This window comes from Rhinolophus ferrumequinum, chromosome 8 (assembly GCF_004115265.2).
Source record: "Rhinolophus ferrumequinum isolate MPI-CBG mRhiFer1 chromosome 8, mRhiFer1_v1.p, whole genome shotgun sequence".
In the NCBI taxonomy this organism is placed as follows: Eukaryota; Metazoa; Chordata; class Mammalia; order Chiroptera; family Rhinolophidae; genus Rhinolophus; species Rhinolophus ferrumequinum.
The window spans coordinates 16,552,361-16,564,577 of record NC_046291.1 but is presented as its reverse complement, the minus strand read 5'-3'; the positions used below and the strand labels follow the sequence as shown (position 1 = coordinate 16,564,577).

The 12,217-nt window shown below is 45.4% G+C and overlaps 1 long non-coding RNA gene across 1 annotated transcript; it reads left to right on the top strand.

The window, feature by feature from the left end:
- Positions 1-8,902: 8,902 nt before the first annotated feature.
- Positions 8,903-11,556, top strand: LOC117025635 (uncharacterized). The gene is made up of 3 exons (XR_004423633.1): positions 8,903-9,051; positions 9,385-9,488; positions 10,302-11,556. It is a non-coding gene; the product is annotated as an uncharacterized LOC117025635 (long non-coding RNA).
- The last annotated feature ends 661 nt before the right edge of the window (positions 11,557-12,217 follow it).

The following is a 12,217-nucleotide window of genomic DNA, read 5'->3' as shown; positions in this document are numbered from 1 at the left end:
CAGTACTTCATGCTCCTCTCCTCCTCAGACATGGACCACCTACAGGGCCAGTAACGGGCTCCTTTTGAGAAGGCCTGCCCTGATTGCATCACCCTCACTGCATTGGGCTGATACCCAGTGTTCTGTGTACACATCTCAATGTACATTGGGCTGGCATTTATCTATCTATTCATGTGTGAATATCTTTTAAATAAACAGTGGGCACACTGATGACCAAATTTGTTGACTGGATGTGATGGAAAGCCCATTTTGGAGTCAGAGGACCTGTTAAGATGTATGCTGTACTGTTCGTTTGCCATGTGACCTTGGCAGGCATTGTTTGTTTTCTCTGAACCTGTTTCCACACATGTAAAATGAAGATAAAAACATTTGATGGCAGAGACTGCCAGTTGTCTCAGTATCTCTTTTTCTCTTCTTCCTTTAATAATAGAACCACTTGAATTTTCGCTGGAATGTCTGCCTATCATAAAGACAAATTCCCAACCTTCCCTGCAGCTAAACATGGCCTTCTGACTAAATTTGGCCAATGTGATGTGAGTGGCAGTGATGTGAGCAACTTCCAGGTCAGGCCTTAAGAGAAAGAAGCATGAGTTCCTCTCTTCCTTCTCCCCTTCTGCTGCCTGGAATGCGAATGTGACGGCAGGAGATAGTGCAGCTATCTTGTACCCAAGATATAAGATGCTTATTAAGGGATTCAGCGTCACCCTACCAGGTTTGGAATGTCTATAGACTACTATAAGAGAGAGAGAGATAAACTTTATTTTTTAAGTCATTCTTAAATTGGGTCTTTGCTACAACAACGAAACATGTATTCTAACAAATGGCATCAGTTTAGAGACTGGAGAGTAGATAGCAAAGAAAAATACTACATGCTGCTAAGCCGGTGACCATTGTTATATAGTACAGCAAAACATGTGGCATGTCTGTCATCCATGATACCTTGGAAAGTAAAGCGTATGCTAACAGAGCCTGGAAACACTCATGGAAATGCTCAGATTATTGATATACATTGGCTGCTGCTTGCTGCTATTAGCAAAGTCCTACAAGAGAGGTGTACTCAGGCTCGTTATAAGAGGTAGTTTTGGAGAGGCAGGCTTAGCAAGGGCTGAGCCTGTGGTCCCAAACCTTTCTCAAGCACACCCTGTTCAGCAAACAGTGGAAGCCGGCCCAGTGGGCAAAATAAGGAAGTTCTCTTCACCACCAAGCATGTTTTTACTTAGATGCCCTCAAGGTAGCTACCAACATTGGAGAAATAATAGAAAGTCCACCAAATCCAGAGTATTCAAGTATGAAAATAATGACACCATTGTCTGTGGCAACTCAAATACGGAACCGGTCAGAAGCCTTCTAAGATTGTTGAGGGGATTGTATTGGCAAAGAAACCATAAATCTGGTCAGCAAGGCCTGGTTTGACACCTCACCCCATCCCCCCAAAGTTATTCCCACTGCCCCAAATCTGCCGTAGCAAGAAGAGGGTTCTGAAAGTTTTAAGGTCTACAAGAAGGCAGATGTGTTCTCAGGGTAGCCGCAGAGGATACTGGGTAAGGAAAAACTTCCCAGAGGCCACAGAGGAGAGGAGAAAAGGGAGATCCTCCCAGAGAGCAGAAGCAGGGGTGGCCAGATGCACTGCCCAAGAATTTACCCCACTGTGGGGAAGAGGCTTTGCAATCCCTGCCCAACCGGATTTAGTAACGGTTAAGATCTAGTGACTGCCAGGTGTTTGCCATTCTTCCCTGAGGGGTGGTTTTAATTGAGTTTATCTTGTTCCTCTCCCACTGTTGTCTATGGGGAATAAGAGGGCCAGATTACCTGCCTTTTGGTTTACAGGTACTAGACCATGTACCTGTTCTATCCACACCTGGTCTGGATAGAACACTGCCTTGCTTCCCTTTGAGGGGTGCTAAATGTGCCCTTTGTAAGGAAGGGGTGGACAGATGTTGGGCTCTAGCAGCACAATATCTATTTTCCCCTTCTTCTACTAGTGAATCGCCACAATTTTAGCTAAGGGCAAGGTGTATTTCCCAGCTTCCTTTGCAGACAGGGTGGCTATGTGACTAAGCTTGGCCAATGGGATCTGAGCAGCAATGTTATACGCATGCTTTAAGGGTGTCCTTAGAAGAAAAGGGTTGATTTCTCCCTTCCTATTGACTGGAATTATGATTTGATGGTGGGAGCTGCAGTAGCCATTGGAACCTAATGGCGGAAGATGCAGGTTGAATATGATAGACCCTCCCCAATCCCATGCTGACCTGTCTACCTCTGGACTGTTATAAGGAGAAATAAACCTCTATCTTGTTTAAGCCACTCGCAAATGGAAACTTTGTTACAGCAGCCAAGCCCCTCTTTAACTAATGCATTTACATTGCGGGATTGGGGTAGGGTTAGATATGACGAGTGTGTGCACATATCAGGATGCGTCACATTTATGCAGTGCTTAATATCTACCAGACACTGCAAAACACATCGTGTGCAGTATCCCATGTGATCCCTCACAACCCTATGTGGAAATACTTTTATTATTATAATTTCACAGATGAGAAAATCAGGTCACAAAGAGATTAGGTAACTTGATCAAAATCTCAAAGCTAGTAAGATGGAGCTGAATTAAAACTGTGTTTCTAGGGGGCTGGCCCGGTGGCTCAGGCGGTTAGAGCTCCATGTTCCTAACTCCGAAGGCTGCTGGTTCGATTCCCACATGGGCCAGTGGGCTCTCAACCACAAGGTTGCCAGTTCAATTCCTCGAGTCCCACAGCACCTTGAGCTGAGCTGCCGCTGAGCTGCCGGATGGCTCAGTTGGTTGGAGCGCGTCCTCTCAACCACCAGGTTGCCGGTTCGACTCCCACAAGGGATGGTGGGCTGCGCCCCCTGCAACTAGCAATGGCAACTGGACCTGGAGCTGAGCTGCGCCCTCCACAACTAAGACTGAAAGGACAACAGCTTGAAGCTGAACAGCACCCTCCACAACTAAGATTGAAAGGACAACAACTTGACTTGGAACAAAGGCCTGGAAGTACACACTGTTCCCCAATAAAGTCCTGTTCCCCTTCCCCAATAAAAAGCTTTACAAAACAAAACAAAACTATGTTGCTAGACTCTACCGTCACTCTCTTAACCCCATTAAGCTTAATGTAAATAAAGCACAGGCCCAACGTGTGATATACGCTCAGTAAGTGGTTACTAAAATTCTGACCTCACCATCTGTTTGTCCCCTTAGACCTTCAGCTACGAGACTCTGAAAGCAGGCAGGCATGGGGTTTGGGGGCGGGGACTCTTTACCACTCATTTCATGGTAGCATTAAGGGTCAGATAGAGAAAGGCTCCAGCTGGGGGCAAACACCAGCACTGCTTCACACTAACATTATAGCACTTTTCCAGTTGTGAAAAAGAAGCTCTCTGCCCTGCCCCAGCCCTTTGCCTCTCAGAGCTCCCACACCTGCTCCTACTGCCATCCCAGCCCCACCCATTCTCTTTGGCAGAGCAAATCAGCAGAAGGTACTGGCTTTGGTTGGGAAACAAACACTCTTGGGTGTTTGGTTTTAATCTCTTATCATGGTATCATATTTCTTGAAACCCTATTTCTTGGCTTGCTCTCAAAACTGGGTGTAATAAGGACACACTGGACTCTGACCCTAGGGTGAATTTGGCGACCATCTCTGGATAGCTTATTTTTCTAAGACATGGGGTCGGGATCCTGTTTAAATGTTATTTTTATATTAGAGAAGGAAAAACAGCTTGAAGAGGCCAAGGGCATAGCCTGGATGAGACCCATGACTGATGGGATCCCCAGTGCCAGAGTGCTCGGGAGACTGTGACGCGCAGACACTCTAGCTTTCATCCTGTGTGTGGCTGAAACGAAGCAGCTTCTATGCCAGTGTCCTAAGGACCTGGACAGACCCAGCCAGTTGTCAATGTAATTTAGTCTGCCCCAGATTACTGAGCCCTTTTCTGTGGACTGTTCGAGACTGAAGTGGACAGATGGTGTTTTTATCTACCCAGTATCCATTTTACCCACTTTTGGCAACCCCCAAGTTTCCTTCAGGGAACTACCGTTCCTCCAATCTCAGAGCACACGGTTTTCAGAAAGGCTTAGCTGTGGTTTCCAGGAAGAATACCTCTGATTCAGACTTAGCCAATCAGGGAATCCCTGGCCACAGTGAGGAGGGGCATTGACCTAATTAGTCCAATAGAGGTGAATCCTGGGACTTTTTATGGGAGCTAGTGGGAATCCTTTCCCACTGGATTTGGAGCTGTGATGATGTAAGTGTGAATATTCTGCTACCTTGCAGAGTGGAGCTGCCTGAGAATAAAGACAAAACAGAGGGCAAAGGACCACAACATGATGAGAAAGACCAGGTTCTCATGACATTCACTGAGCTTCAGATCAAACTGTACTTAAAGACCTACCTCTGGGTTTTTCAGTTACATTAACCAATAGAATTTTGTTTGTTGAGTGCAGTTTGAAATGAGTCTTCTGTCACCTACAGTTGAAAGAGTTATGATACCAGAGTTAAAGAAACCAGACACCTTCAAAGGCTTCTGGACGTGGTGTTCCATCACTGCACTTTACAAAGAAAAAGTGCACAGTTGAAGAAGCAATTAGAGTAAATGAACAAGGTGTCAACAGGGGTAGAAAGGTACTTGGAGAAAATACAGTAAAAGATAAATCGGAAGGAGACAAGGTTATTGAAGGAAAGCTTCCTAGAGAAGGTGAGTTTGGATATAGAAATAATAATCATGACAAAAGCAACTATTTACTGAGTCCAACTATGTGCTGGGTTAAGCAGTCTATATATGTGGTGGGATAATATTTTGAAATATTAACCAAATTGAGTGGTACTTCCTTCTTCCCTATAGCTCTTTTCTCACTCAAGTTTGTCATTTTCTTGTTTATTGCTTCAGGGAAGAAATGATACATGTAAAGAAGGAAAAGCATTGTGGGGACAGAGCCAGGAGTGCAGTTTCCAGGCTCTCGGCCTCACGTGGAAAGGTGCTGGCTCAGGTAGTAAATGGCCATCAACTGTGATTGGATGGCCATCAGCTGTGGCTAGTCGGCTGTCAGCTGTAACCAGTGAGCCATTGGCCACTAATATAACTGCTGTGGCTACGCTAGCAGCGGATGGTGGCTGAGCTAGCAAGCGCGGATTGCAGTTAGCAAGTGGGGTTGGTTGGCAGAGAAGCGGACGGCAGGTTGCAGATCATGTGGCTCCTGCTTCCTGTGTCTCCAACCCAGCCGCCAGCGAGACTATAGTGGTATGACTCCCCCATCTATGGCTCCGTGGGTGTTCCTTTTTGGCCTCATCATGTCCTGCATTTTTATGCGGGGAGTGGGACCAGAAACCCGGAATGACACCCTGCATGACAAGCATCTTCTGGTTTTGAGTTTCAAAAGTGAGGCCTCCTGGGAGGAAAATAAAAATATTTGGCTTAAACAAGAGATTTGGAAGTTTTGGCAGGCTAGGTTATTCAGAAAACATATTCTACTAAAAATACTGGATAAAATATAAAAAGCATCTTCTTAAAAGCACTGAAAAGACAAGGTAGTAATGACTTACTAGGTCCAACTGAAAGAGAAACGGGCACACAGTGAAGTTAGTGAGAAAAGAAGTGGCTTTGCTCTAGGGTTTCTGCCAGTTCAAACAGGAGCCACATGGGATGGCAAGGGGCTCAGGACCCGCACAGTTGGGAGAACAATAGAAAATCTCACCTATAAAAAGCTGGGAACTCAAAGAACCACACCCTCAGAGTAAGTACAATCCAGAAGCAAACTAGCTATCAGATCAATTTACAGTCAAGGTTTTCCTCATCTGATGGTTCAGAGAGTGTCCAACCTTGCACTTGGCTTAACGTGGTCGTCAGTCAGTAATGACTGCAGGTGCCTGGCTGAAGCACGCATAAATGTTCTCTGGAGAAAGTTACCTCTTCCAAAGCCACCCATTTTTCCAACAATATACAGCACAGATTTGGAAATAATTAGATACACGAGGAAACTAGGAATCATGAGCAAGAGCTACCAGAAAAGACAGCAGGACAAAATATGTCCTCTCACACGCTGAACCTCAGTCTTACATAATAAATACTTGAGAACGTAGAATACTTGAGAACGTGAGTTGAGATCCTGAATTAAGTGAGAAGGAATTTCTCAGAGGGCAGGCTGCGTCCGTCAGGGTGATTTCAGGCACAAGTAATAGAAAACAATTCAAATTGGTTTCAACAAGATGCAGGTTTATTGGTTCATTTAACAGGGCAGCCAGGGGCAGGCTGGGCTTCCAGTTAATTTAATCCAGTGGTTCCGATATATTTTCTCTTGATTCTCTTTGCTCAGCTTTCCTCCGGTGCCGGCTTCAAGTACTGAGGTGGCAGCAGCAGATCTGGGTCCCTTATTGATGCCCAACGAGATTCAGAAGAAAAGAGACCATCTTTTCCTGTACTTTCTTCCCAGAGAAGGAAACATCTTCAAAAAGCCCTTGGCAAATTTACCTTTGTATCTCATTAGCCCAATGGAAGCCACATGCTCATTCCAGAACCATCACCAGGAGAATATGCTTGACTTAGACTAATCAGGGCTCATCCTCAACTGAGGTCACTTCTCCCAATTGCACGGCTACTACAAAATTAGGAGGAACGGAGTCGATACCGTGTTTCCCCCAAAATAAGACCGGGTCTTATACTGTATTTCCCTGAAAATAAGACCGGGTCTTATATTAATTTTTGCTCCAAAAGACACATTAGGGCGTATTTTCAGGGGATGTCTTATTTTTTCATGTACAACCATCTACATTTATTTGAATACAGTCATGTCATCTTCTTCTGGAACATTGTCATAACGTACTAAACGTGTCCGTCTGCCTGACGATCTTAACTGGGGCTTATTCTTGAGGTAGGTCTTATTTTCGGGGAAACATTGTACTACAGAACACCCACAACTATAGTCCTGTCCTTTAGTTGTCCAGTATTCATATGTTACCTCCACGCTGTGTCACACATGCCTAATAAAATGCACTCAGGCCCTTCTAAAAAAAAAAGTGCCAAGCTTCATCCAGTTCTCTATCCAGGTGCAAAGCCAGGGTCGCTGGGAGATGTGCAGGCCCGTCAATCAAGTCAGTGATGTGCACCTGGATTTACAAGAAACCAGGTGGGGGATGAGGTCCTTGTCTCTTGTTACGTGAGTTTGGAAAACTCTCAGCCTCAGTGTCCTTGTATATTAAATGAGAATAATAATGTCCTCTACGCAGGTTGTGATCCTGATTTAAAATTAAATAATGACAAAAATAAACCAATGAGAACTGTGGATATTCATATCTCACCTGATGACCCTAATAGATGTGCCCCACTTGCCGCTGATATGCCAAATTCCTAGGGCTCAAAGTGATACCCCTTTAATTAGTGGAAACCCTTGTAATTTTCCCCTGGGACTAACACCCTCCCCCACCCCAATTCCTTCTAGGAACTTGGGTATGTTCCACACTCGGTGAGAGCTATCATGCTAGGCTGTTGTCCCATTGCCCTGCTGTCCTCTGCCTTTGCCATCCTCTCTGTTGGCTGAGGCCACTCTCCTACCCACGCCACTGCGTGTGCCATTTTCTTACTCCTCTGATCACAGAGCTCTGTGGCTTCTGTCTCCCTCTTTGGCCAACGGACACTTCCCACCTATTTCAGATCAGCTATTTCAACAGTTGTTTCCACAATCGAGCTGCTGGCCCCTAGTAATACCCTTCCTTCCACTGTATCAAGCTTTCTCCTTCCCAGAGTCTCAGGGTGTGGAGTGGGGCTTGGATTATTGTCAAGTGCAGCGTCACTTGCCACTGGGCTCACAGCATCCACCAACATCCTAACCCTGCTACTCAGTACAGCGGCCTCGGCCAGATTTCTTTCACATACAGATGTGTCTTATAGGCCCATTGGAGCACTACCATTAGGTGTCTGTCTGTCTGTCTGTCTGTCTCTCTCTCTCTCTCTCTCTCTTTCTCTCTCTCTCTCTCCCCTCTCTCTCCTCTTCCCTCCCTCCTTTTTCTCCTCCCCAATCTACCTTTCTCAGAAAATTCCATTCCACCAGCTGCACGTTTAAATGCCAAGAATAGGCCAAATTCAAGTTTTCTCCTTCAGAGCTGCTGGATAGCATGCAAATTTGAGTGGACCTCAGTCCTAGGAAGTCCTACTCTACCTGGAGGCCGCAGAGGACCTTTGAGAAGAGTCTGGGCCTCAAGAGAGCTCCTGCTCTGCCCACCCAAGGGACGTTGCCCCACTAGCTGTGTTACTTTCAGCAAATCATTTGCTTTCTGTGAGGCTTGATTTCTACATCCCTAAAATGTCTAAATCCGTGCTGAGAGAGAAATTTATAGCACTAAATACTTACGTTAGAAAAGGGGTGAAGAGGAAGATGGGAAAGATTTTTTTTTTTTTTTTAGTGATATAGAATGAAATCTAGGACACATTGTTAAATAGAAAAAGAAAGATACACAGCAGTGGATATAGTATACTACCTTTCGTATAAGAAAAGGGCATTAGAATATGCATTTGTGTGGTTCGATTCTGCACAGAGAAACACAGGCAGGTACATAAAACAATAGAAATGGTTTCAGAAGATTTGTGTCACAGAAATGCTTGACCTCTCTGACTCCATCTTGTTCAAGCCTGCTCTGTTCCCCAAGCCTTCAGGCTAATAGCTTCTGCTTAGTCTTGCATACTAATCATCAGAGGAATTCTGCTTGTGGCTTAAGGAGATAAAGAAAGAACATATTGTTTATCAAAGATTTGCAGGAACCCTGTGATTGGACTCACATCAACTAGCACAGTCTTCCTTGGACCCCAGCCGGAGCCCAGATGTCTCCTGCCCCTCCCATTTCCCCTTCCCTTGACATTAAAGAAGCCTGAACTCTGAACTTTCTTAAGATGGATTTAAGGTACCACTAGGGTTCTCATCTTGTCAGTTGGTGTCTTCTCAATTGATAAGTCTTTCCTTACTCCAATCTCCGACGTTTTGAGTTTTGGCCTTTCGAAGCATCGGGCACACTGATAGCAGATGGACTGAAGATGGGCTGCCAGGACGGGAAGGTAAGACAGTGGGGTAGACTGGAACAAGGTGGGAGCAAGATTTCCGTGAACATTTTGTTATATTGCCCCGATTTTTTGAACCTTATAATGTGCTATCCATTCAAAATAACAAAATATTTTTGTTTTAAAAACTGTAAAGTTTAAAGATAAAAACAAAAATGATGCCTGATCTTCCCACCAGTTAATCCCTGTTGACATTTAAAAATAATAATACACTCGCATTGTTAGAAAATTCCAAAGCAGCATACAGAGGAATAAAATTGAAAAGTAAATCTCCCTTTCCCATTGTCCCAAAGGTAGCTTCTGTTAACAATTTCTTGTGTTTCTTTCCAGAAATGTACCTGTTTATAGGATTTACCCTGGTGCACTGTTCTTATTTTCTTCATGCACAGTATGTCTTGACTCCATCACTATGTGTAGAGAGTTTATATTTTATGGTAAGTAATTGCTATAATGTAGCTAATTTTTTCCCTATTGATGGACTTTTAGGTTGTTTCTAGGGTTTTGTGTGTTTGTTTTTTATTATGACCATTACTGTGCTAATGGGCTGCTTGTTTAGACATCTTGAAATGACAAATTCATTTTGAATTTAGATGAAGTAAAAGTAAGGCATTTGAGTCTTCTGCAGAACATGTTAGTTTTCCATGGTGCTGCATTTCTTTTCCCTGAGTATTTAAAAATATTATTTTGTTAGAGAAAGAGAGAGAGAGAGAGAGATGGATGAAGAGAGAGAATATGAATTAGTCTTATCTTCAACCCCCACCCACGGGAAGATGGTGCTGGAATGAAGTGTTGCTTTTGAATACCAGCCAGTGTCTCTAATGGCAATTAGCCCACAGAGCTAAAGTGCCATGCCCAGAGCTCCCGTAGGCCAGCACACCACTGCCCTGTCCCTAGGCAGAACTCTTTCTCTTGAGCAGCCCTGATGCCCTGTCCCTCCATTCGGTCCCCGGGATTATCCCACCACTGTTTGAAGCTGTCACTTTTTCCGTCTCAACTTGGACTCTTTCTGGATGGTCTGAAGGGTGCTTTGAATCTGCTCCTTAGGGTCTGGCGCCCTCTGCTGGCCCTGAGGATTCACCACAATCTTTAAAGGACTGCCTGACCTACACTTAACTTAGAGCTCATCCATTTCCACCCCACTGTCATATGGGGAAACTGAGGCAGCAAGTGGGGAAGTGACTTGCTTAAGAACACAAAGCAAATCAGTTCCTCAGACCACAACTTAGGACTTCTGACCCTTCTTCCAGGACCATCTCCAGCACAGAATCATTGGAAGGAACAAAGAAGACAGGAGATGTCTGACTGGACTCCCAGGCTAGGGGAGTCTGCCTTCCACACATATCCCGGGGGTTCTCTGGAGCTCCCTGTCAGGCTGGTGACCGCTGGATTGGAAGGAGTGAATGCTTAGCTGGTCTCGTCCACTGCTGTGCTTTGGGGGAGTGGCCCTATTGCTCTTTCTGGGATGCCTCATGTTTCCCCTCAGAGCATGGATGCGTTTAATACTGCCCTCGGTATACGGGTGGGCTGTGCTTCCCCAAACACCATCATTTGCAGGCCCCTTCATGGATTTTGCCATATCCATGTACCACCAAAACTATAATTGACCTGATACTTTTCTTTAGATGTCTCATTTTAAACTGAAAGGTCCAAGGAAATGCATCCCTTCCCCCTAGGTGGTGATGTATTGGTGCATCTGGTTCCTGGGAACTGTCTTGGGATCCTTGTTGTCTTCATTTAGTGCAAGAAGGCTTGATCCTCACCCTGAGTTCTTCACTTAGAAACCACAATCACTAAGGAACGAGAACCTGGTATCGTTCAGGTACTGATCTTGTGTGTCTTCCTGATGTTATCCAATCCTTATTACAGCTCTGTGGGTGGGTATTCCTATTCTCATAGGAAATTGAGACATGGACAACACGCTAGTTACTTGCCCAAGTTCCCACAGTTGGTAAATGGTTGAGCTGAATTTCATCTCACTCTATTTCCAAAGCCAATTTATGTGATCTTGTGTGTCTTTTGAAATTAAAAGTAAAATGATACAAAGCTATAGTTAAGAGATAATGACTAGGGCAGCATATGTGCTGTGGAAGGACTCAGTGTGCAGGGGGAAGGCAGACAGTGGACAGAAGAGTACAGTGCAGTAGGCCGTGTTATGATAGAGGCATGAGCAAGGTGATATATTCTGGCATATGGGAATACAGGGAAATCAGAGAACGTGTGGGCCATAAGTCCAGGGGAGTGGGGACTGAAGGAGAAGATGGAGTGGATAAGAGGGGCATTCCGAGTCCTCCTTTTCTGATACCCTGGGGAATGTTGTTGACCCCGCTGGGCACCCTGTGTCCCCTTCTGATTATTTACATGCCATCCAGTAACATTCACTCCATGGGCTCTCTTCTTGAGGAGCTGGCCCTGCCTGGGACCTTCTTCTGGGGTAGAGCTGGGCCACAGTGGAACGGGTGGAGGAGGACGGGGGCAAGGGTGCAGGCAGAAGCACAAGCTGGACTCCTATCCTCACCACTCAATGACTCTGACCTTGGCCTCAGTTTCCTCATCTGCCAAATATCCCGTAGTAAATACTGAGATGGACCGCCTCGGTTCCCCTTCATGAAAGGACTTGCTGTCCAACTCTAGGGAGTGGGGTCAGCAGACAGTCTCCAGCTGTCAGTTCCTTCAGGGTCAGCTTCAGAGAACACACTCTGCCCTTCTGGGGGCTGCCCACGTATCTGGTGACCAAGTGAGGTAGGAGTGTAAAGGCCCGGCCATTTCAACCCAGAAAGGAACACTCTGGTGAGCTCTGGTGGGCAAACTCCCTCCAGAGCTCAAGACGCCTATGTTGACGGAAGCTTTGTCAAGCCTGCATCGCAGCCCCCCCTTTGGCTCTGCCCAATCCTGCTACCTTCCCCTTCCTTTCATGGGTGCTGATTCCAAACAAAGCCCTTGTACCCCAGACTCTGTCTCAGCATCTGCTTCAGGAGAACCCAATCTGTGGCATATCCATGTTATGTGCCCAGGACAAAGGAAGCATGCCATCAGTTTTGATGAAATGATGCTGGGTACAAATCCAAAATGTGAGAATTATCCAGCTCCTTGGGACCTACCTTCTGGCCAATCCTAGATTCTTTTCTTTTTTTCTTTTTAATGGAAGCATTGAAGGCAATAGGAA